The sequence below is a fragment of the Canis aureus genome, chromosome 9 (assembly GCF_053574225.1).
Source record: "Canis aureus isolate CA01 chromosome 9, VMU_Caureus_v.1.0, whole genome shotgun sequence".
In the NCBI taxonomy this organism is placed as follows: Eukaryota; Metazoa; Chordata; class Mammalia; order Carnivora; family Canidae; genus Canis; species Canis aureus.
The window spans coordinates 59,448,287-59,475,242 of NC_135619.1; the positions used below are offsets into that span (position 1 = coordinate 59,448,287).

At 35.5% G+C, this 26,956-nt stretch overlaps 1 long non-coding RNA gene across 1 annotated transcript in view; it reads left to right on the forward strand.

The window, feature by feature from the left end:
• The window catches only part of LOC144320175 (uncharacterized), a 47,372-nt gene that overhangs the window by 12,213 nt on the left and 8,203 nt on the right, over positions 1-26,956 (forward strand). The window contains exon 2 of the long non-coding RNA XR_013385739.1: positions 3,783-3,956. This is a non-coding gene — a long non-coding RNA (uncharacterized LOC144320175). The remainder of the gene's footprint in view (positions 1-3,782; positions 3,957-26,956) is intronic.

Genomic DNA, 26,956 nt, shown 5'->3' on the forward strand with positions numbered 1-26,956 from the left:
AATATTTGAGTGCTTTGTAAAATGTTTTCCATAATATTTATTGCTAGGAATCATTATAAGAAAGTGCTTCTAAAGAGCGGAATATAATAATCAAGTTTTATTCTTTAAATAGGTCTTGAATATTTTTTGGAGTACAAGTGTTTAAATTTATGGAATAAAATTCATGGGCAAAAAAAATTATGTGATCTCTTGTATGCGTGTGTGGAGGTGAGAGTAAAGAAGGCCGTTATATCTTATCTTTTCTAAACATACCATGATATATTTCAGCAACATTCAACTTTCATCTTTCATCTCATAAAATATTTTATACTTTCAGCCTTCTCTCTATAAAAATTACATTAAGCTAAATATGTTAGATGCCAGAATACTCATTTTTAGCACTAAATGCTTTTACCTTTTATTAAATACATAGAAGATTTGATTACAAGACCTGATGATATTAATAAAAAATACATGTACATATATACATATAATACATACAAGCATGTAAACATATCTGCACCTGTGTAGACGTGCACATGCATGAGTCAATGTGTGTATATATGTACATATGAATATATGTGCATGTATATGAACAATGCACATGTGTGTAGGTACTGGTGTGTGCATGTGCATGCATATACAGGCATATGTATGTGTGTCTGTTTGCATATATACATATATCTACCCACACATTTATGCAAATCTGTATTTAATTAACCCCAAAATGCCCAACATGCAAAAACTACATATTCATTGAAATCATATTGTTTTGCAACACTGTCTTCATTTTACAGATGATTTATACTTAAAGTCACATTTGCATTGATTTATTACAAGTCAGAAAATAAATAATAAACATATGTTTAGTAATTTGTTATACAACATAAAGATAATTTTAATGCCTATAAACTTGAATTTGATACTTTCAATAATCTATCTTATATGCTCTATATATTTTTTAAAATGCTTATTAACATGTTTATTTCAATTAAACTGTGAAATAAGTTGTTCTCTAATAAAAAGTGAGTCTGATTCATCTGATCAGTTTAACAACAAAGATTTCCTTAGACATATAGTTGATACAACGATTGTTCTCATACATGGAATAACCTAAATCTGGATCTTCAAAGTGTTGATAGAAATGTATTTGGAACCTGTGATAGGATAAAAGTAGTTTGTCAAAATCTATCATGATGATAAAAGTCTTTTGAAATTAATGTTTAGATTTTTTAAACCCTTTCTGATTATATAAGCTAAAATGAGGTGCCCCAGAGTAAAAGTCACAGACGTAGTTAAATAGCCATTTGATACGATCTTGTTAAGCATTTTTGATAGAATCTGTGAAAAGAAATGCCATTACTAACTTGGTAACAGATGATTTTGCAAATAATATGGTTTTCAATTTTATTTCAAAATTATTAAAGGAGTATCTCATCAATTGTCTCTTGAAAGATTATTATAAAAAGTTTTGATCATAAATCATACTCATTTTGGCTTATAACTTGGAAAAATTCAACAACTTGGTTGGCATCACTATAACAAAACTCATTCAGTCTGGATCCATTAATTTCCATCAGTAAGTTTTCTTAGTATTTATATCTATGAAAATAAAGAACAATCTCATTCTAAAACTAAATAATAGGCAATCACTGGATATATTAACCTATGAACAGAAAACAAAGATGTAGTAAACAAGATTAATGGGAAAACAAAAACTGCACAAGGTCATTTGAAAAGAGTAACAAAATAGATAAACCTCCAAAAAAATTGATCGCAGAAATACAAATAAGTCCAAATAAAAATTATCACAGACAGAAAATTGGGCACGATGATGAATTGACCCTAGACGTTTATATTCAACCAAAATTTTATAGAAATATGATGATATAATAAAAAAGCCTCATGCATATAATTATAGAGGAGGCAAAGATTAAAGAGGGACATGATTACAGATAGCAAAGATTAAAATATATTAGGTATCTCTATATAAGTTTATTTCAACAATTTTGAAAACTTACATAAAAAAATTAGAGAAATGTAACTGACTAAAAAGGATTAAAAGATAGAATGCATCAATAGTACTATACATAAGAAATAGAAGTTATAATTAAAAATATTCCCACAAAGAGAGTATCCATCCAAATATATATAATGCTTATGTATGGAAAGAGTTAATAAAATTAATTTAGTAAAGGGTACACTGAATAAATACATCAAGTGTCTTCACTGTGATGATACTAAAGTTCAACATGATTTCAATAAAATATTCAAATTCATGGAATTTTTCAAAATCTATTTAAAATTTACATTGCAGTCCTAAGTATAGCCAGTTACATCTTGGGGGGGAGAGAATTATTTAAAACACACACACACTCAAAGAGATATTTGTCCTATCTCTAGTGCTATTTTTTACTAAGCAGTTTCTGACATAGTGATAGACAAAGTGATGAATATAATGATAGAATTAAGAGCCTAGAAACAAACCTACACATGTATGGAACATTGATTTATGTGGGAAGAGACATCAGATCAGTGGGGAAAAAGAAGTCTATTCTACAATTTGAGCTAACAAAACATCATGTGCATATGAAAATCCAAACATTCAAAAATGATTCGTATCTTAAAATATATACAAGTATCCATGGCAAACCTATTACCATTAAATGTCAAAAGCAAAATGTTTTAACATTTAGGAAAATACAGATAAATAGATCTCTAGCTTTGGGGTAAGGAACACAATCTTAACACAAAAGCACTTAAATACAAGAGAAAACATACACTTGACTATATTAAAGCATAAACCCTGTGTCCATCAAAAGGCACTTAAAATAACTAAAAATATATGACATAAACTGAGATAAAATGTATAACATATGTAACTAACAAAAGGTTAATACTGAGGAGCAGTATCTAGCAAACTATTGCAGAAAAGTCAAAGCAACAGAGAAAAAAAAAGGGCCAAAATTATAAACATACATTTCATAGAGGAGAAAACACAAGTAGAACTATGATGAGATGGTCCATCGTTTTCAGGAAAATTAAAAATCAGAATCACAGTAAGATATTATTTTATAATCACTCAACTGACATTAGCAAGTGTTAAATCTGACAATTTGAGGGTTGGAGAAAATGTAAATCAACAGACTCTCTTAAGGTAGCAGATATAAGTGTAGATTAGTACAACTGGTTTTAGAAAAATATTTGGTATCACGTAAAGTTCTAGAATCACATGCTTTGCCAACTAGCATGTCTACTCCTGAGAGAGACTTTTACAAGGCACTTATCAGGATACTTGTTCAAGAAAGTTACAGGAAAAATATGAAATATGAAAAAAATACATTCTGTTGATAATATAATGAATAAACAAAGAGTGACACATTAAGTCAATGGTTTTCAACCTCGAGTGACTTTGTGTCCTGGGGACATTTGATAACATCTGGAGACTTTTTTTTTTTTGTCACAACGGAAGGGATGCTACTAGCATCTAGTGAGCAGAGGCCAAGGATGTTGCTCAACATCCTACCTTGCTACAGGACAGCCTCCCATAGCAAAGAATTATCCAGTCCAAAATATCAATTGTTCTGTCAACGTTGGGAAATCCTGGGTTAAAACAATGAGATACACAGACAAGACAATAAACCAACTAAAATGAACTCTACCTACATACCACCATATAGATGAATCATGACAACAAAACATGGAATGGCAGATTTATAGGCCCAAATATTATTTACAGGATGGTAATCTCATTTAATAAGTTTTATTTTTATTCTTTTTAAAGATTCATTTCTTTATTTTAGAGAGAGAGTGTGTGCGAGAGAGAGCAGAAGCAAGGGGAGGGGCAGAGGAGAAAGGAGAGAGAGAATCCATTAGCAGACGTGCTGAGCAGAGCCTGACTCCAGGCCCCGATCCCAGGACCCTGCAATCATGACCTGAGTTGGAACCAAGAGCTGCTCAACAGACTGAGACACCAGGTGACCTATCTTTTCTGATGAATTTTAAAACATAAAAATCAAAATAACACATGTATGAGTACTATATTCATGTAAAAACTATGTTAAACAAAACAGGCCAATTATGAGTGTAATAAAAAATGTATCAGTTGGAAAGGGCAGAAGGATAGGATGGGAATACACAGGTAGATATAAGCAATTTGCAAATGTTGAAGTTCTCATTCTTAGTGAGGGGCTTACAGGTGTTTATAAAAGAGACAGAAGGCCACCCTGAACCTGTTAGGAGAGTATGTTATGAACAAGGATCATGACTCATTCTTCTTTTAATTATATTTTATTAATATACTCCCACTTTCAAATAAATTCATGTATTTATTCACTCTTTGTTTAACCTCAAAACACAGAAACACTGACATCAAGAGATCTTTGTTAGATTGGAAACAAAATAAACATGGAGAGGTTGGCTCTGTCAAGCCTCAGATTGCTTTTCTAACATTTGTCTTCTCTTTAGTTTGTATATAGGTTACTTTTAGAAATATACTACTTAGTAAGCCAATTAGCTAGTATATACAGATAATGTCTATCATGTTTTTATTGATTTATTGAGTCAGTTAAGTTAGGAGGGAAATGTGATTTTCCTTCCATGTGGAATTGGAAAGGAAGTCTGGAAGTTTATTTTTCCTCCCTCAGAATACTCACTTGGTCCAGCACCAGTTGGTGGAAAGACCATTATTTATCCACTCAGTTGCTTTTGCCCATTTGTCAAAAAAACAAATGAGTGTACTGGTGTGGGTTTATGGTTTTCTTTGAATAATACTAATAATCAATTAAAAGATATTAAAATTAGGTTGGCATATTGGTTTTGCCCCAAACTAAACTCAAACTGTGTCAGGTTGAGTTAGTTTACTAGAATTTGTAAAGCAAGGTTTCTGCCTAAAGGTTAACCATAGAATTCATTAAATATACACATCATTATCATGGACATGGAGTCATGTCTTCAGAAAATTTATTTATGCTTGAAATAGGATCGTCACTTAATCCATCTATTCTATTCTTAGATTCTCTCCTCACAGTAGACATTGGAAAAGCCACATATCACTGAGTTTTTAACATTGAGCTCAAATTTGCCTATGATAGAAAAACCAGTGCAAAACTGGGATGAGAAGGCTATTTAGGGTGAGCTCGGCCCTGATACTATCTGCAAAACTTCTATGAATTGGCCTTCTTTGGTTAGAACTCAAACTTCGATTTTGTCGTGGGTCTTAGCTGTAGCTGTTAATCTGTGGGGAGTGATGTCACTGGTGTGTTGAATCAGGTAAAAGAGTCTTGACTGGATACAATTCTGGTTGTACAAGTTCTCTACAGAACCTCACCTGGAGCTGGGAGGTCTATACACAAATCTAAAATGATGGTCCCCATGGGGTATTAGTCTAGGCTTCTTGAAAATTTTTCAATGTCCACCTATCTACATCCAAATCATCTTTCAGTTTCGTAGATACTCAAACTTAAAGAAATTCATCCCAGGCAGAGGTCTGCAGACCTTAAATTTGGGGGATGAGCTAGTGCTAATTCCCGGGCTGAGCTGTGCTGACTTATAAATAAGATGGCTTTCCTCTAAGAAAGAAAATGGGTTATTGTCTATACAGAAAGACAAGGCTACCTTGGGTCTCTCAGACTGTGGAAGTCCTTAAGATTCTTTGGTTTCTACACTTTCTAACCCATTTGTAGCACTCTTGGATAAACTGCATTTGTTCCTTATTGTCACTGTAACAAATTACTCCAAGTTTAGTAGCTTAGAACAACATACATCTATGTTTGTACAGCGTTGGAGGTCAAAAGTCTAAAGTGGCCCCAGAGGGTTGAATCCCTTCTAACGGCTCCAGAGAAGAACACTTTTCCTGACTATCTAGAGGATATCTAGAGTCATCTAGAGGATGACTGGCCTCTTTGGCTCATGGCACCCCTTCTCCACTTCAAAGCCAGCAAGCTGGCAACTTTTCTCCTCTCTGACCTCTGTCCATCTTCTCAAAGACTCCAACCCATCTGTCTCCTTCTTACAAGGACTCTTGTGATTACACTGGGTCCACCCATGTAATCCAGGATCATTTCCACCCCTCAAGATCTTTAATGTATACATATCTCCAAAATTCTCTTTACCATGGAAAGTAGTGTATTTACAGGTTACCAAGATGAGGGCATGAACATCTTTGGTGGGGAGGTAGAGGTGGAAAGAAAGCATTATTCAGTCTAAATTTTCTTTTCTTTTCTTTTTCATTTTTTAAAAGATTTATTTATTTTAGAGAGAATGAGAAAGAGCATGGAGGAGGGTTGTTGGGGGAAGGAGTAGAGGGAGAGAGAGAGTCTCAGGCAGACTCCATGCTCAGTGCGAGACTCCAACTCACAACTCTGAGATCAGGACCTGAGCTGAAACCAAAAGCTGGATGCTTAACTGACCTTGTCACTCAGGGGCCCCCAATAAGTTTTCTTTTCAATATTGAGCTGTAGTCCATGCAAACTAAGAGATGCTAACAACATTATTTGATTACACGTGGGTAAGACCTTGTTAAAGTGTAAAACATATGCTTAATAAAACTGAGTTTCTCATAAGAAAATAAAGTATTAGTGATTCTAAATATAGTGCTGTCCATACTTCTTAAAACCTGGAAATACTTTAGGGGAGTATATAATAATCTATTTGGAGGGAGCACAGCATGGAGGAAAAGAATCCTGGTTCTAAGAAGGAACTCTAGTTAAAGTCACTGAATGCAAAGAACTGCGGAGAGACTTGGAAAACAAGAATTTCATGGCAAGGACACCATATCACAACTGCCTTTAGGTGCTGTGAAGCCACGTATCTGTAAAAGTATGAGAAATGGAGAAAATGTGTCAGAAAAAAATTAAGTTTAAATAAAATTCAGCAAGGAAGCTAATTGTGCATGCCAATATGTACCCCTTTAGCATTTTATGGAAACTTTGCTGTCTTTCCTAGTTATAGGATCTTCTGTAGAGAATATTTCTATTAATGTGCTAATTTAAACCATGACAAACACATAGACATAAGTGGGAGTCGTGCAGCCCCTATAAGAGAATTTGTGTTAATGCTTATGTTACACTTTTAATTTTGTCCCTGAAACAATATTACAAGGTGAGTCTGTTGACTCTCTCTGGCTATTGGGCTATTAGGCTGATACACATACAGTAAACATAAACAACAAAAGGAACATTTTTTTAACATCTCACATGTGTTATTGTGTGTACAAGAATAAAGTGTCTTCCCTTAGTAGTGTACAATATCTCATAAAATCAGCTAGTCTGAGTCTATGACATAAAAACTCCTTGCTGTTTGCTAGTTGCAAGAACATTAGAAGATGTCCCATATCTTGACAATAGTCTAGAATGAGAGTGAGAAGTTTCTTAGTTGTCTGTGCTGTGTAGCAAATTGCCATACACTTAGAAGTTTAAAACAATGCACATCTCTCATCTCTGTGAGTCAAGAGTACAGGCCGAGGCTAAGTGTGTCCTCTGCTTAGGCTGTCAGAGGCTGCAGTCAATGGGCAGGGTTGCGTTTCCAGTAAAGCTCAACTCAGTGGGGTGCTGCTACTAATCTCCTTCAGCTTGTTTGCATAATTTATTTTCTTGTGGTGCTAGGATTCATAGCAGCTTGTTTCTTTGAAGCCTATGAGGGAAAGAAAGAGAGAATGATGAGAGCAATCTGCTAGCAAGAGATTTGTATCATCAGTGGAGTGATATCCCATCACCTTCACATGTTCTATTGGTTGGAAGTAAGTCACCAGGCCCATCCACCCACAAGGAGAGAGGGTTACACAGGACACCCAGAAGTGGAATCATGGGGCCATACTCAAGTCTAACATTCACAGAGAGGAAAACTAGACATAACAGATAACATAAAACCCCAGCACCATGGCTCATGCTTCCAATTAAAGACTTTGTAAAATTCCTATAACTTGAAAAATGCATTGTTAGCAATGCAAATGGTGGTTACATATTTTGGCTAAATCTGTGCTAGAATCATTTTTTCTGTGAGTCTGTCTTCGTGTGTTGAGAAATATAGACATACACCAGGAGGGAAGGATTTCAGGAAGTGTTTTTTTCAGAATGATGTCCCATAGGTAAATTCTGAAGATCTAACTTTGATAAATTTATTCACTTCATAGAAGCTCTGATTTTCTCTAACATAATTTTTTTATCATCTTAAGAGGAGTATTCTAAGAAAGAGTACCATCTTAAGATACTAGGTTTTTTTTTTTTTTTTGTATCTTGATATGACTAGTGAATTTGATGAACAGTTTCCAGCAGAAAGAACCAATAAGACAGCATTAGGCATGAGCAAGAGTGCAAGAGGGAAAAACAGAAGTTTCCAGGTGCCACGATTTTGCAGTTTTCCTTGTCTTTAAATAAAATAGATGATGATATGTAAGGAGAGTTCCTTCTCATTATCTCTAAACAAAATTCTAGGCCATATAAGTATATGATTAGTAGCCAATATATTCATTTATGAATGTAACCAATGAGTCTAATAGAGAGGGGTGGATGTATGTGGAATATTAACAGAAACTGTGATTTAAGTACAAAGAGGTAAATTCAATCTCTGCTAGAATTTCTAATGGAGACAATGAGATCTAAAAGGCAATGTACCTGGAAACACTTCAAATGGAGAGGACATGCAAAATGGCTCAGCTGATCACTCAGTGGGCTGCAAACAAAATGAGCAAATGCTAACTTTACACTTGCCCTGTCTATTCTTGTGGACTGGGAAATTCCCCATCATTTTTTTCTAAGTACTCAAAACGTGTTTTGTTTTGTTAAGTTTCATAGAGGTGGATTAAACAGGCTCCTAGGGGCAGAATGAAGCTAAACTTTTCAGTAGATCAAACAACACAAACCTTTATGTAGAGGCAGGATCTGAAATCAATGGCATTCTGAGACTAGAACTCCACTGTACTGCTCTGCTTACTAGCTTCTTAAATACTTTTAGGCAAGGTCAGAGACTCATGCAAAATATTTTTCAGTTGTCAATGTAACTTGAACGCCATTTCAATAATTAAAAAATTCATTTTTACCTTTTTATGCTGATGATCATATCCTCCTGTATTAGTTTATGTTGCAATAATGTAACTTGTAGTACAGCCACCTTTGGAGTTTAATCTCCAAAAGGTATAATAGTCATGAAGATAGCACGACATTTTTTCTTCATAGTCTTGCATTTGCTACCAGAATTAAAAGACCTGGATTTCACAATTGCATAGAAAACATTTATTGTTTAATATAATGATATATATTCTCAATAGAAAGTAAAGTCAAAATGACAATTGGTTCCCATTCTTGTAAGTGGTTGTTTTCCACAATGGCATTCAGCAGAAACAAAGATACTTGAAGATATTGAAACATTTATCTCAACAAATATAAGGTAAATTGGCACAGTTTTTCCAAGGGCTAATTGACTTTTTCAGCATAAGAAAATAAAACATGTACTTTATACATCTAAAATTAATAGGGACTAAAAAAATTAAAAAATAAAATTTTTAGGGCCTACACTTAAAAAGCATTAAATTTTGATTTAACTAATTCAATACAGTTGGGTTAACACAAACTTTAAAATTTCTGAGTAAAGTGTTAGGCCTCTTTGAAGCAGTTGGGCAGGCAATGCATACCTTCCGACTTTGGTTGATGATTATTTTGTATACTGAATTGAGAAATCGAATTATCCCATGGAATTCCATAAGCTAATGTCATTGAAAGTAGGGAGAGTAGTCATTTTTCAACTTTTAAAAGTTTACCAGCAGCATTTCACTGTTCTTGACTTTGTTTACCTTAATTGTATCCATAAAGGTGTTTTAGGGAAACTCCAAAGTCAGAAAGGAGGAATTATTTTATTTCAGTTTTATTTATCTTATCCCACCCCATACTTAACTGCCATTATCGTTACTAACATAGTTCTGCTTGGCATTTAGCCATGTAGGGAGCAATAAATCTGTAATTTGAACAGAGTCTTTGAAAGCAAACATGAAGAATTTTTGTAAATTTACTGGGACAAGCATAAAGTGAATGTCATCTTATAATACTTGGGAAATGACCAAGTTACATTACTAAAGGGAAACGAGAGAACAAGAATGAGCCTTGGGTAAGCAGAGAATATCATAAATCATGTAAGATAGTTCTGTGCTTTTATCCTTGGATCCATATGTTCTCCTCAAAGAAAAACAGTGTATAACAATTTAGCATTATTTTACATAGCTCAAAGAAAGCCTGGAATTCCCTTAAAACAGCTAAGTGACACCACTTATAAACAGTATAAATACATTTTGTTTTTTTTTCTAAGTTTTGTTCAATTCCATTTTTAAAAAAATAATTTTTTCAAGACATATTCTGATCTTGTGGATCAGGCAGGGAATATTAAAATGTTTTATCTATTAGAAATTATTTTCATTTTTTAAACATTCTCCTTTAGGACCTGGTTGGCAAGGTCCTAAACTACAAGGACCTTCTGGACAAAGAAACTAAAATTTGTATTTTGCAGTAATCTCTCAACCTTCTTATCTTGTATATATAAAAATATATCATTGATGATCATTTGTATAATTATAATGCATGTATTATTTATGTATATATGCATATGGATTACACACAAATATGCATTTTTAAGAATACTGATAACATTTCTTCAATAACATCTGTCACACGTTTATCAGTGCAAGCCATCAGATCCAATGGGTAGTTATCCATGATCATCACTAATATCTCTGTTATTCCTCCTTCTGGACACAGGGTACAATTAAGCTTTTCTGCTCTCTTCAAATGGCCATGTGCCTTGTTTTAGCCAGTGAATTGAGAATAGAAGTAAAAATGTATATTATGTAAGAACAAAAGTGATTGAGCAAATATGTGGTTCTCCATGTGCCTTTCCCCCAACACAGCCCCCAATGACATTTTAACCAGTGATATGCTACAGACTTTATTAGCTGATCTTTGAATAAGACATGGATCAGAGTCCCTCATCAACCCAAGATGAGCATGTGGTAAAATTGAAAATTTTCGAGGATCCCTGGGTGACTCAGCAGTTTAGTGCCTGCCTTCCGCCCAGGGTCACCCTGGAGGCCCCGGGATTGAATCCCACATTGGGCTCCTTGCGTGGAGCCTGCTTCTCCCTCTGCTTCTCTCTCTCTCTCTTGTCTCTCATGAATAAATAAATAAAATCTTAAAAAAGAGAGAAAATTTTCAATCTTTTCTTTTCCTTAAGAATTTTCAACATTTTTACATTAAGCTTCTGAAAGTTTGGCTGTGTTACTGTGGCACACCCTAAACCATCCAATGACCAACGATCAATACATTCAGAAACTAACCAACCTGGTTTAAAATACATTAACTTAATTCCAGTGACTTCTAAAAATATTACTTCATGGTCCACTTTGAGCATTGCATTCATCTTTAAAGTCTATAAGGGCAACATGCTAATCTCTCATTTCATTTTCTCATATCTACCATTTAACATTAATATAGTTTGACACTCACATAGTTCAGTTAGTTGGGACCCAAGTCATAGCATTTAGAAAAAAACCTCACCAGATTTTGTGGTGAACTTGAGGTAAACATGACATTTTCCTCATATTTCCAGCAAAAATTACTAGATTAATCACTCCAGGCAGATTTTACAGTATTTCATACCTTTTTCTAGTCCCTACTTCTGGTATATTTTCTTCTTTTGAACACTGACAAGGACTCATTCAAACTGCTAAGCCATATATACAATGGATGTTTAGAAATGTTAGCTGCAGAAAGTTCCCATGTTACCAACAATGAATCTCACATTTATTCTGTGGAGCTGAAGTATTTGTAAAATGATAGAGGCTTTAGAATTCTCCCCTGGATTATTGTTGTTATAATTTCCCTTGACTGCTACCTTTTCAATGTGTTTAACTTCTTTATTTTGTCGTTTTGACTCTTTGCATATTATTCCTTTAATATGCATTTCATTTATTAACATTTCCTTACAACTGTTATAATTCATTGCACCTGCCCCTTTATTCTGCTTTTAATTATAATGAAATACAAAGGATTTTCTAATTTTATAAAATTCCCTGAAAGGTTTATAATAACAGACAATTGTAACATATACTGATTTTAAGAAGGATTAAACCTGGGGCACCTGGCTGATTCAATAATCAGAGCATGTGACTGTTGATCTCAGGGTTGTGAATTTGAGCCCTAATCTGGGCATAGAATATTTAGAAATTTTTTAAATGAAAAAAAAATTAAGGGGTAGCTGGATGGCTCAGTCAGTTAAGCATATGACTCTGGGTTTCTACTCAGGTCATGATCCCAGGGTCTTGAGATGGAGCCCAGAGTTCTTGGGCTCTGTGCTCAGCAGGGAGTCTGTTGAGATTCTTTCCCTCTCCTATCTCCCCACCCAGCTCTCATGCACTCTCTCTTCTCTCTCTTTCTTTCTCTCTCTGTCATAAATCAATCAACCAATCAATCAAAAATATCTTTTTAAAAAAATTTTAAAAAGGAGTAAAGTCTTAGGACAGCATGAAGTTTACTGTAGTTAGACAAAAAAATGAGGGGGGAAGAAAAGAGCACAACCAAGAACTTCATCCAGAAATCAGTTCAATTTCATTAAATTTCTGGAATGTTTTCTTTGACTGAATGTAAGTTGATAACTTTTGTCTCTCATGTCACCAACCATGTGATATAAGGCTTCTACAATGGTGAGGCCAGGTTAAAGGGCCAAAAGACCTTCCAAGTTACCAGAATTAAACTTCAAAAAAAATAAAGTAAGGGACCTATTATAACAATTGCAAGTATATCAAGCTAGAAAATGCAGGTTCTTGATTCAAGACATCAAAGAACTGGTCAGGAGTGTGATGATAAGATGCTAGTCTTCCAAGAATGTTGAGCTTGTAGCAACTATGGAAGCAGACACAAATGTTTATGGCATTTCCACACACATACATAATCAAATTCAAACTTAGAATGTCCATGCCAAAAAAAGGTCCAAGATGCTCTGAGAAAGAATAGCCATGAGGTGGGTGTAAGTTTATTTATAATTTTCCTTAACAAAAATTACACAACACTGATTATTTTACCCAAATTTTTAGGACCAGGAATTTGATGTTTCAGGTTCCTTGAACTATCTCTGCTATTATCATTGAAAAACAAGCAAAAAACCAATTAGATGAGTTCTATCTTGGAAAAAGTTTTCTGAACTTTCTCCCTTATAAACTGATGAAAAAATTATCTTCTATTTGTTCAATGCTCACCCTCACTAATAACAATCATTTGATCTGAGATAATGGCTCTCACCAAGGATATCAAAACTTTATATATATGAGTCAGTTCATCACAGAACCTTATAAATAGCCATTAAAAATGAAATGCCCTACAGAAGTTAAAGCAATATCATTCAGCCAATACTTTTTGACTCGTGCGTGCACGTGTGTGTGCGTGTATGTGTGATTTATATGAGAAAATTTTGGCCTCCAGTTACAATTCTGACCCTTAGGTGATCAACTTTAAGATAAATATATGATTTCTCCCAAAGACCATCAATTTAAAAGAACAACTTATAATGTGTCTTTTTTAACCTCTCCATTTCCTAAACCAGAATGAGCCCCATTATGCCTTCATAACTCTCTCAGACCAATCCTATCCTTCACTAAACATTCCACGAGAAGACCTCAATGTAATTGCTTTACCAACAAATGCCTGCCATTCTAGATGACAGCACTTAAAATCTGGGTCTATCATACATTAACAGCTTTAAAAAACCAATATAAATAACCACATCCACACAACCTACCAATTCTTTTTTTAAAAGATTTTATTTGTTTATTCATGAGAGACATAGAGAGAGAAAAAGAGAGGCAGAGACACAGGCAGAGGGAGAAGCAGGCTCTATGCAGGGAGCCTGATGTGGGACTTGATCCCAGATCCCAGGATCACGCCCTGAGCCAAAAGCAGATGCTCAACTGCTGAGCTACCCAGGAGTCCCAGAACCTACCAATTCTTAACCTTGCATAACTATAGAGTATTAGCAGAGTAGGGGCAACATCTGGACATCAGAACATAGCATCTTCAATTTATTACAATGTACTCACATGTTTGTGTCTTGTGCATGATGAATGGTAAGTATAGCTTATTTTCATTTCTGTGGTTAAAAGTAGTTGTTAAAAAATCACAAATAAAGGGTTTCCAGGTGATTTCTAACTCAAAATGAATTAAAATGAGCCTTAGTTAAAAGAAATAGAAACCTAATTCCAATTAGAAAACTAGTGAACAAGATACTTTAGTGCTATAGGTTTAAAATAATCTGATTAAAAATATATCATTGTTTAGGTGAGTATAAAGAGAAAAAATACATTTGTTTCATGAACTAGTTAAATTAAAGCTTTGAGAACTGATCAGTCTACCATGAAAGCAGAACTTGAAGCAATATAATTCCATTTGGAAAGTTCAAGCTAACTAAATTTCCTAACCCCATGGTCACATAGACCTCTTGAAATAGCTCACTTAGGTAAAAGGTTAATGAAAGTTAGAATCTGTACAACTATTTGGGATGCAATGTCATTTGTTTTTCTTTCTGGTGCTATTAATCCAATGGCATGAAATTTATATTTAGTTAAAATAAATAATAATGGAATTACATATTTCTAATTAAAGTGATGCACCTAGTAAACCTACGTATGCCCCAAATGGTGTTTTTTTTTTGTAACTGAATTACATTTCCATTAATTAATTTTCATTAATGTAAGGTTAAAGAAATGCTATATTTTATTTGCCCTTTCAACACAAACAGAGACCCATGGTCTACTTCTCTTAAACTGACATACTAAGTAATTACATGTTGATTAATCACATATTTGAATCTTTCAAATGGCCTTTTATACTAGTTTACTAAAACTTTTAATGACTTGTCTTCAAGAGCTCCATAAAAATACTTATTTATTCTCTTTTTCAAAAAATAAAATAACTCACAGAAAATGTGGCACACAAGAAGTTAGGAACTTGTTCTAGTTCTATGCCTGCAATTGCTTTTGCGGTGTCAATATCATCCAGTGTATTGAAACTCTCCTTAAACCTCCATTTTCTCATTTGGAAAGTAGAAGAGTCAGAACGTGTGGTAGAGCCTGGCTTGCTGGTCACTATATCCATTTATACTTCCTACAGGGTACAGTTAGACTGCATTCCCCAGTCTCCCTATAGGCATTATGACACTAGTTTATGGCCAAAGACATGGTGGCAGAAATTTTGTAAGCCAATTTCCAACACTGCTCATAAAATCTTATGAGCAATATTCTATCCATTTTCCCCTTCTGTGGAAAGCTCAGGAATGAATTAGAAATGGCAGAGCCTTAAGAATGAAAAACCCAGGATATCTAGTGTACACTGATAAGAGGGATTCATACAGATCAGAAATGTGTGTTTGAACTTTATGTTAATGAGATGAATGGCTATTTTGTATGCTATGATTTTGGTTTTATTAATTACAGTCATTATTATTATTACCTCAACTAATACAGATTTTGTCAACAACTAGGTCCAAAATGTTATTATTTTATCATCCTATGCTATAGTTAAAGATCCAAAGGTGAATGTCCATAGTAGGGAAGAAAAAACTCATTTTCTTTTCACTTATATTTCAGAATGCCAAAAATAACTGTATATTTGTATCAAGTATCTTACCTTCAGTAAGTTCATTTATATCACAAAACAAAGCTGCCTTGGGGTTTTATCAATTGAGGTCCACAACTTTTAATCTTTGTGTCCTCAGCATGTATCAGTTGATGAAGAAGATAATTTCCTTCAGAAAGACCTATACTAAGAGTCCTATTAGTTACCAATTGCTGGGTAGCAGATTACTACATCGGTAGCTTGAAACAGCACAGGTTTATTATCTAATGGTCTCTGTCGAATCCAGAAGTTGCACATGGCTTAGCTGGTCCTCTACCACACTCTCTCAGAAGCCAACAATCAAAAGTGTCTGCTGAGACTGGGGTCTTTTCCAAATACTCAATTATAGAAGGATCCACTTCCAAGGTAATTCATGTGGCTGGCTATTGGCAGTTCCTCAGATTCTCCAGGGTTATCAGAGGAAAGGTTTTAGTTCTTTGTTGGCTGGTGACTGGAGTCTGCCCCCAAGTCCTTGGCAAATGGATCTCTCCCACGTGGCAGCTTGTTTTATCAAAACCAGCAATGGAGAGAGAGACACAGAATCTATCAGCAAGACAGAAGTCACCACTGGTTGTAACCTAATTACAGAAGTGTTAGTTCCTCAATATTACCATATTGTATTGATTAGTATCAAATTATTCAAGAGGAGAAAATTATACAAAGCTATAGCTACCAAGAGGCAAGATCACTAGAAGCTATCTTAGAGGATTCCTGCCAGAGATTATTTTTAAAATCATTTATGATTATACCCCACAAGTAACAATCAGATGCCACAGTTAGACCTTGATAAGGTTTCTTTCTTATTGGCTTTTCCTACTGCCATTAGCCAGGTTCTGGAGAAAAGACAGGGAAAAGAGCAAGCAAGAAAAGGAAGATAAAGAGTAGGAAGAGAAATGAGAACTTGGGGAAATTTTTTTTTTTTTTTAAAAAGCATGTTGATTTCTGTGTACTTCACTTTCTATCATGCAATTGTATCTATCTGAATCGGCAACATAATGTGTACTACTATAGATGTTAAAGCAGTTTGAACCCCTGAGAAAAGGTGCTGGGACAGAGCTGGCTTAGCAGAATGAAGATGTGTGATGTGAATGCATAATAAGAGTCAGAAATATAAATAGCTGTGAAGAGAACAAGAAATGGCACTTTTATAGAAATCAAAAAAGCATATGACTGAGCTTATTAGGGGTACAGTAACAATGTGTTAGATCACGGGACTACTGGAAAATGAGCTTGTCAAATTGGCATGTGATTTTTTTTTATTGCTTTAATAAATCTCACTTGAAATCCACCTATTTCAATGAGGCCTGACTTATATGAAATAAGAATGCTTAAAATTTATAATGAATTTTATTAACTGCTTTTATATGCATTGTTTTATTTTGCTCTCATACAGCATCCCCTCCTCTCATGATATACAGATTTGTTAAGTCATACCACTATTAAAATTCTTCTTTTGCTCCTCATTCTCTAGAGGTAAAGTCTAGAGTCCTTCACCTAATATACAAAACCATTCATAAGGGACGCCCAGGTGGTTCAGTGGTTGAGCATCTGCCTTCGGCTCAAGGCATGATCCCGGAGTCCAGGGATTGAGTCCCACATCAGGTTCCCTGCGGGGAGTCTGCTTCTCCCTCTGCAGATGTCTCTGCCTCCCTCTGTGTCTTTCATGAATAAATAAAATCTTTAAAAAAATTCATGAGTAGTACATGGCTGCCTTCACCACTCTCTTCTTTCCATCTATACACTTCATTACTTTGTGGTAGGCATTGGAACTACTTATTTCCTGCACTTGCCACTTTTCAGACATCTGTGTATGCTCTAGGTTAGAGTTTCTCAATTTTGGCTCTACTGACATTTAGGATCAGATAACTTTTCTTGTGGATTTGCTGTGCATTGCAAGATGGAAATTAGCATTTCTGGCCTCTTCCCACTAGAGGCCACCAGCAATCCCATAGGGTGTGACAGGTAACAATGTCTCCAGACATTACAAAATGCCTCTTGGGGGGCAAAATCATGCCCCCTTGGGAAACACTGCTCTAGATATTTTTTTCATTCTGTTTTCTCAGTCTGGAAAATGCTAATCTGATTTCTATAATTGACTGACCCCAACGTGTTCACTAGAAGTTGCCTCCACTGGTGGCTGTTACTTTGGAAAACAGTATGGAGGTACCTCAGAAAATTTCAAACAGAACTACCATAAAATCCAGCAATCCCACTTTTGGGTTTATGTCCAAAGTAAATGAAAAGAAGTTTTTGAATTATTTACAATAGCCAAAATAATGTAAATATCCATCAACAGATGAATGGATAAAGAAAATATGGTATATATTCATGAAAGAATATTATTCAGCTGTGAGAAAGAAGTAAATCTTGCCTTCTGTGACAACACAGATAAACTTGAAGGTGTTATGCTAAGTGAAATAAGCCAGACAGAGAAAAACTGCATTGTGTCACTTATATGAGAAATAAAATAAACAAGAGAAGGAAGGAAGGAAGGAAGGAAGGAAGGAAGGAAGGAAGGAAGGAAGGAAGGGAGGGAGGGAGGGAGGGAGGGAGGGAGGGAGGAAGGAAGGAAGGAAGGAAGGAAGGAAGGAAGGAAGGAAGGAAAGAAGGAAGGAGGGAAGGAGTCAAATTCAGAAATGGAGACTAAAACAAGTAGTTTCCAGGCGCTGGGGGAGGTGGTGGTAGGAATAGAGAGAGTTAAGTATTAAAAAATAAAGTTACAAATTTTTAACTGGAACATGACTAAACCTGAAGATCTAATGTAAAACATGGTGACTATAGTTGATGACAATGGATTATATAATTAAAAACAAACAAGAGAATACATTATCTCTCTTGGAAAGCTTCTCTCTATTCCCTCCACACTAAGATGCCTTCCTTGGTTCTTGCCTCTGTCTGAGCCCTAAGCACAATACTCAGAAGGATTACTTCCATCTTAATTTCATACACATTAGCTATTTGAAGATTTTACTCAGTCTATACTTTTTCTCCCTTAACTCTAAAATGGGAGTGATAATATGAAATAATTCACAGTATCTGGCACATATTCAATACTCAATATATGTCAATTAACATTACTACCATTGTGACTTTATTACTTGTTTGAGTGAGATGATGGTGAATTCTAGTTCAGTAGATGTTGTAATATGAATTGACAAATTCAAAGTTGATATATTATAGAGATAAATCTAAATAATAACATAATTATTTATTACCATTTCATATTTCTATAGCAACATGCTCACCTTGGAGAAAATCTTTGCTTAATTAAAGGATGATACATATAATTTTGGATATAAATATATAGTCCATGATCCACACTGCTGCTAAACTCAGCCAAAAAGAGAAAATACTCTACTGGAACATGCATTTTCTTTCTCTATTCATCAACCAATATTGTGAGAAGGGCTCAATATGAACTTCTTGAGAGCAAAATATTTACAGAAAGCAGCAAAAAGAAAATATATGTCAAAACAAACATTTAAAATATCCATAAATTGGTGCCCCGTGTTAACACACTAACTAGATCAGTAAAAATACATGCGTGGAACAGCAAAACTGGGTAAACATTCACATAGATGAATTGCTAAAAAAAATATGAAGACTTCATAAAATATATGCTGCTTTAAATACAGGAGAAAGATACAGAATAACTTGTCTTTGTTGAGAATTCAATACCCAGTGACCCTTAAGATAAGTATCCTGTGATTTACTTTGAAATGCACACACACACACACAAAGTTGGATCAATGGAGAGAAGGAGGGGTTAGTGGTTAGTGGATAGTGGTTGGATGGTGCAGTTGACAGAATAATGTCAAACAGTGAATGTTACATTACATGGCAATGAGGTTTTTGCAGATGTCATTAATTTAAGGATCTTAAAATAGGAAGATGATCCTGGGTTATCCTGGGTTCAATATTATTACAAGGGTCCTTAAAAGATGGAAGAATGAAGCAGAAGGTCAGAGAAAGAGATGTGGCAAGGGAAACAGGGATCAGAGTCAGAAAAAAGATTCAAAGATGCCTTGCTTCTGAACTTGCAGGTGGCAGAGAGGGGCCAGGGCCAAAGAATACAGTGGCCCCTAGCAACTAGAAAAGTCAAGGGAACGGGTTTTTCCTTGGTGTCTCCAGAAAATCATATAGTGAGAACCCAGTTCTGCAAACATCCTCATTCCTAGCTGCAGGAAAACTGTTTTAGCTTTCTGACATCCAGCTTTGTCAGATAAAAAATTTGTGTTGTCTAAACACAACCTGTAGTGTTTTATTAAATGTTAAGTGTCAAATACAGGTTATGGGTATAAAGGTCTGGACTCTATACTTCCATTTTAGCTGCGTATTTGAAAATGTTTATTAAAATGTCTGGAAAAAATAAATAAACAAAGGGTTGCACCACAAAAGAAAGAAAAACTGATAGTACATTGTGGAAAACCACTCTTAAATACTGGATTGATCAACAACAATTGATGAAAAAATTGTTTTGGATATAAATTTCTTTTTTTTAATATTTTTTTAATTTTTATTTATTTATGATAGTCACACAGAGAGAGAGAGAGAGAGAGAGAGAGAGAGAGGCAGAGACACAGGCAGAGGGAGAAGCAGGCCCCATGCAGGGAGCCCGACGTGGGATTCGATCCCGGGTCTCCAGGATCGCGCCCTGGGCCAAAGGCAGGCGCCAAACTGCTGCGCCACCCAGGGATCCCGGATATAAATTTCTATATCGGTTACTCATTTTATTATAGTAATCAGCATTTCCTTCTTGAGTTCATTTCCCTTATTGATATAGAAAAAGTAACAATCACATTTCAGATTGTTAGCATTCAATAAGTACTAACAGAATATAGTGCAATCGAATATACACTTCAACTGGAATTAAATTGTATGTTTGCTGAGTTGAGATGCCCAAATCTGCAAAGTTAATGAAGTTACCATAAGTAGCATAATGTGGATGTGATTCTTTCAGCTGCCAAACATGAGTAAATGCTCCGCATCACTTGCCATCAGGGAAATACAAATCAAAACCACAATGAGATACCACCTCACACCAGTGAGAATGGGGAAAATTAACAGGGCAGGAAACAACAAATGTTGGAGAGGATGTGAAGAAAGGGAAACCCTCTTGCACTGTTGGTGGGAATGTGAACTGGTGCAGCCACTCTGGAAAACTGTGTGGAGGTTCCTCAAAGAGTTAACAATAGATCGGCCCTACGACCCAGCAATTGCACTGCTGGGGATTTACCCCAAAATACAGATGCAGTGAAAAACCAAGACACCTGCACCCCGATTTTTATATCAGCAATGTCCACGATAGCCAAACTGGAAGGAGCCTCGGTGTCCGTCAACAGATGAATGGATAAAGAAGATGTGATCTATGTATACAATGGAATATTACTCAGCCATTAGAAATGATGAACACCCACCATTTGCTTCAACGTGGATGGAACTGGGGGGTATTATGCTGAGTGAAGCAAGTCAGAGAAGGGCAATCATTATATGGTTTCAATCATATGGGCAATATAAGAAATAGTGAAAGGGAAGATAGGAGAAAGGAGGAAAAATGAGTGGGAAAAATTAGAGAGGGTGACAGAACCTGAGAGACCCATAACTCTGGGAAATGAACAAGGGGTAGTAGAAGGGGAGGTGGGAGGGGGGATGGGGTGACTGGGTGACGGGCACTGAGGGGGGCACTTGATGGGATGAGCACTGGGTGTTATGCTATATGTTGGCAAATCGAACTCCAATAAAAAATTTTAAAAATAAAAAGAAATTATGAATTGTTACTTATTTATCGCCTTCTGAAAGGTTCTCATTACTGGTACAATATATGACTCATCACTGTTGAAAATGGAGCAGAGTAGACATTGTTACCTTTTGTCATCTTGGGGATTAGGGACACTCACCAAAATAGATTAGTTTAATTCATTTTTTTTAAATATGCATTAGCATATTTTCCAGGCCAATTAGCCCAGTAAATTTTTTTGTATTCTTGAAATAAAAGCTGCATAAAATCTTTGCCCTAGTTTCTACTTGTAAAAAAAAAGAAAGAAAGAAAGAAATGTTGATATGCCTCTGTAGCAGATACTTACAATATCCTGCTTCTATTCCCCTGACATAGTGATCTGACTTCCAACTGCCCAAATCTATGCTTTTCCTGCCCTAGGGCTTCCTTTGGCCACCAGAGCCAGCTCTGCTCAGGGCAGGGCTGACTGGAAAGGGCTGGGAATTACAGCCCCCAGAATAAGTCATTACTCAGTGGCAGAGAGTTGGTGGAAAACAGTCTAGCTTCCTATTTCTCAGGTGGAATAGTTCTGCAGCACAGTTGACTCTGATTCTCCATTGGGATTAAGCTCCAGTTGTCTGTAGTGGTAATGCCCTTGATAACACTTCATTAATTGGCTCCGTCCCATCATTTCCCCTACACTCTACTGGTAATTTCTTGGACTTACTTCTCAAAAAAAAAAAAAAAAAAAAAAAATCCTGCTTTGAGAGCATTCAAATGAAAAAGTTTCCCAGCCTCAGAAAGGAAATAACAATAGAGCATATTTAAAAAATAAATTCTAGAAAGCTTTGTAATATACTGATACATTCTGAAAGGTTTTCTAATTGCCTAAGAATTTACTTCTGTCCAAACAAAGTATTACACAATACCTAGATCTCTGTCCAATGAAACTGAGTTTTAACGTCATCGTCTTCTTGTTACTACTTAAAATCTGTTATCAGCAAACAAAATCCTTTCAACATCCATCTTGATTTGGCCACTTAACCACATGGCTTGAGCTAACAAAATCCAGTGGAAGAGTTAACTCTGATGGTCTCTCCATCTGACCTTAGTGATTTCAGATGGCAGTGATAGAACATTGCAGACACATCTTAGACCATGGCAGTGGTCTCCCCCTGTGCATTGTATCCTGGCACCCATGACAAGAATCACTGAGATTGATTCCACAAAGTATTTTTTGCTGCCACACAATTGGGAATATAATGATGTTTCTATGTTTTAGCTGTGTGGCCTGTTTCATATAGATGGGCTGTGAAAATCAGAATAATTGAGTTTCACGGTTCTTTTCAGCTTCTGCATATAGAAAATGAAGAAAAAAGAAAAGTCACACTTTCAAATATGCTTGCTAAAGAGGTTTCAACAGTAGAAGTTAAACCTGAAAAAAATAATTGAAGTTTAACAATGGTGAAAATGAACCCAGAGGTGACTGCTAGACCTGATATCAGTTACTGGGTAACTAAGGGTTGCCAATGTCTGAGGAATGGTCGTATGCTTTATTGGGAGTTAATGTGGACCCTGACATGCTCCATCAGAAAATGCTACAGTAGATAGATACAACAGTTACATAGCTAATTCATAATATCCCAAGAGTAGTCACCATCATGATGTGTAGTAGTCACCAAATGATGTCACCTCATTTACCCACCATATTTCTTTAGGTAGATCTTTGAGTTACTTTCTGGCTTTAAATTCATGACCATTGTGACAATAACTGGAACTGTAGTGAATATTGATCATTTCTGTCTCACCGGACACTCATCTCTTCATCTAGGAAGAGGAACTCAGCTTTCCTTTGGCTACACATAGCCCTTTGTGTGTAGACCCATTGGTGGTGGCAACAACAACAAAAATCCATCTATTCCCCTTCCCTGGTCAAGTTTGTGACTCCAACAAGATAGATGAGATTCTACTGGGAAAACACTGGAACGTGGAGACCAGAACTGAGATGAGGATAATTTAAGAATAAAAGTAAAAGTAGGAGAAGCTATTCATCCTGGAAGAAGGGCTTGGATAGTATCCTGACTTGATATTCCTCACCAGTCTTCACTATATAAGGGGCCAGACCAGGCTGGCCCTGCTTTCTATTCATCCTGGTTTTCTTTAATTTCACAAGGTCACCCACACATTCAATAGGTCATCAGGGCCATTTCTGTTGTATGAAAATATTTACTCCTAATCATTTATTTTTCCAATACATCACTCGATGTTTCCTTTTATTGAGTCAGTTACTCAGTTTGAAAAAAATCATTTCTCATTTTATTTTTATTATTCTTCTGTTAGGTACCAATATCCTAATTTCTTTTTAAAGTAAGTATTTACTCTGCCAGGCACTGTGATTAGCCATTTTCATGCATCATTTCCCTTGGTTTTCACAAAACCTATAAGGATGTATAGTTTGGTTTTAAAATCTTTTTCTTAATTTATCTATATTTATTTTCTAGGGAAAGAGAATAATAAAAATGTAGAACATCAACTAATGAAAGAGCTAAAGGCGCATAAGTTGCAAATCATATATATGATATATATATAGGCGCATATATATGTATGTATTTGTTTCAGGGCTTCTGTTATGTTCTAGATACTGCATAAAAAGTATATTTTCAAACATTACTTAAATGATTGTACTTTACCTTACTCTCCAGATAAGTAAACTGAGACTTAAAAATGGCTTTTAAAATATACTTTTTCTAAGCCCCTATATATTACATAAGCAGGAAGTGGCAAAATGGGGATTTGAACCCAGGTCTGGGTGACTACAAAGCCTACCACTGTTCTTTCCAATTTTTGTGAAAGGGCCTTCTGTAGAAGACCGTATTCTCTAGATATTTATTTTCTTTGGATATGACCATGAGACTTATGTTACATTATTTTACTATAGAACTATTTAAACTTAAGGAAAACAGGAAAGAAGAAACTGTTTATAAATTCTCTATGACCTTTAAAGTAGAAACATCTGTTGGGTTACACTGATCTTGAGTGAACACAGACAGATATTTCAGGTGGATGGACTGTAGATTTTATGTGCATTGTCATTTTACTCTTCGGAAAACTCTTGGAGAAAGCTGTGGGGAATAATTTACTGTATTTTTAATAAAAATAAATGCTATAATGTAATAATATAAAATGACAGTCCTTGATTACATTGCCGGGTGAACCTGGTTCCTGAATTTCTGTTAATAGTGATAAATAATCCCAAGGGAAGCCAGTCCAGGTCCTCACCTTTGAGCAGCTTCCAAAAGCTGAGTAATATATGGATTCATTCTGGGGAATCTACTCAGAAACCTTTAGAGTTGGCTTAAAATATTTTAATATACTGTTATGTAAACAAATACAGACATGGATTCAATGTTTTATTTTTTAAGATTGTATTTATTTGTTTACTTATGAGAGACACAGAGAGAGAGAGAGAAAGGCAGAGGCACAGGCAGAGGGAGAAGCAAGCTCTATGCAGGGAGCCCAACATGGGACTCGATCCTGGAGATCCAGGATCACACCCTGAGCTGAAGGCAATGCTAAACTGCTGAGCCACCCAGGCTGCCCCTGGATTCAGTTTTAAATTCCTTATACTTATAGTTTTTATGTAACCAAAAAACAAAGATACATGCAAAAATTAACTACAAACTAAAATACAAACTACTGCACTTCAAATTAATAACATTGATTTAATCCAGGGGAGGATCCTATTTTGCAGAATTCAAATTGCTGTCCATATGAGTATAGTACTAACTGCTGTAATTAGAGGGAATCTTTTTTTAAAGATTTGTCTATTTATTTTGGGGGGCAGGGCAGAGGCAGAGAAACTCAAGCAGACTAAGTGTTGAGCAGCGAGACTGACTCAGGGCTCCATCTCATGACCATGGGACCATGGCCTGAGCTGAAGTCAAGCGTCAGATGCTTAGCCAACTGAGCCACTCAGGTACCCCATAGAGGGACTCTTGAATTTGTTTTGTATTTACTACGCAGCCCTGGGGACAATGCAATTTCCCACCGCTTTTTTCTATTCAAATTCTTGGGCAATTTTAATTCAAATAAGCTGTGAAGTTTTATTTTCAATGAATTTTCAGGATTTTATCATTCTTATAATAACCCTATTATTGAAATTATTTTATTGTTACTGCTTTTAGGCCTCTGAAATTTGACAGAACTATTTGGCAACCAAGAATATCTTAAATAATAAGGGGATTCAGGGTCTTAGTCTGGGTTTTTCCAAAGCCAACCTTGAGACAAAAGCTAATCTATGAATGATTTACTCAGAAATGTGATTTTAGGAAGATAGACTAAGAGTAAATATTTATCCAAAAATATGTTATAGAATTGGCTCCCTCAAGGGAATATTGTTTGCTTGATCCAAAGGAGTTCTAAGAAATCTTCTGGTATGTTTGAGACCATCTAGCACAGGGTTAAAAAGGGAAGTCATTTATCTATTCATTCACCTTCCCAAACCTAGGCATTGTGCATGTGTGATTAGCAAACCCTTCATGGGACACATGTACTCAGTGTCAGAGGATCTTTGGGCAGAAAGTCAGGGGACCTGCTGTGCATTGTGACCGCTCTGTCAGATTACACGTGTGTCAAGCTGCTCAAAGCCTGTGTGAAACTGTCCATGGCAGCAGTAGCTGGGATAAGAAAGGAGGCCAACAAGTCTTGAACCCATGCGCAAGATGGTTTCCCGTTCATTCACTGACATCATAGCTAATTTATACATCTTTATATAATTAAAACAATCAGCAGACATTTAAAATTTGTCACTAGACAACACATGGACACCTTATTGAGAAACATTCTTAGCATATCTCATTCATGTATATTTTACACAATCATTCCAGAAGTTTAACTATAGTTCTAAAGATACCTATGCACCAGTTGCTTGACCGATGTTTTGTCAATGCAGGCTCTCAAAAAAGGCATAGAATTTTCCTAAGTAGCTGATTCTTTTAATTCAATTCAACATATTTTATCAAATCCCTCTTTTGTGTATTCTCCTACACTCTGGGAATTCAAACATGATCAAGCCGCAAACACTAGAGGGTCCCTCAGTCTTTTGGGAAACTGAGAACCTAATTCCCAAATCTTACAGAGTTCTACAGTTGACACATGTTCAAATGTTTTCTACATATAAAGACCATATTTCAGATACACAATTGGCATTCAAAAAACGGATGGCTTAATTTCAAATGTGCAGCAATAACAACAACACAAGTATGTTACTGGAGGGAAAAATAATAGGATTTTCCATAGAATTTCTAGTTGTGGCCCTTGAAATAGTGACAGAATGGAATCATTTCCTTAATCTAATGGCATAGTAAGCCCAAGCATGTCATATAAGGCTAGAGATTGAATGCTGCTCCTGTGCTTAATTCAAGTTAAATTAGATTAGGAGAAATGACACTGTGAGCTTTTACATTCATTCTTAATCCATATTTTCCACATAAAATAACTGATCTTGCAAAAAAAAGAAAAACCTCATTTATTTTTTGCCTTGAAAAATTTTTCTGATATTTGTATTCAAACAAATGTGTCATTCTTTTTAATATTATAAATTCATCCACTGTAAATG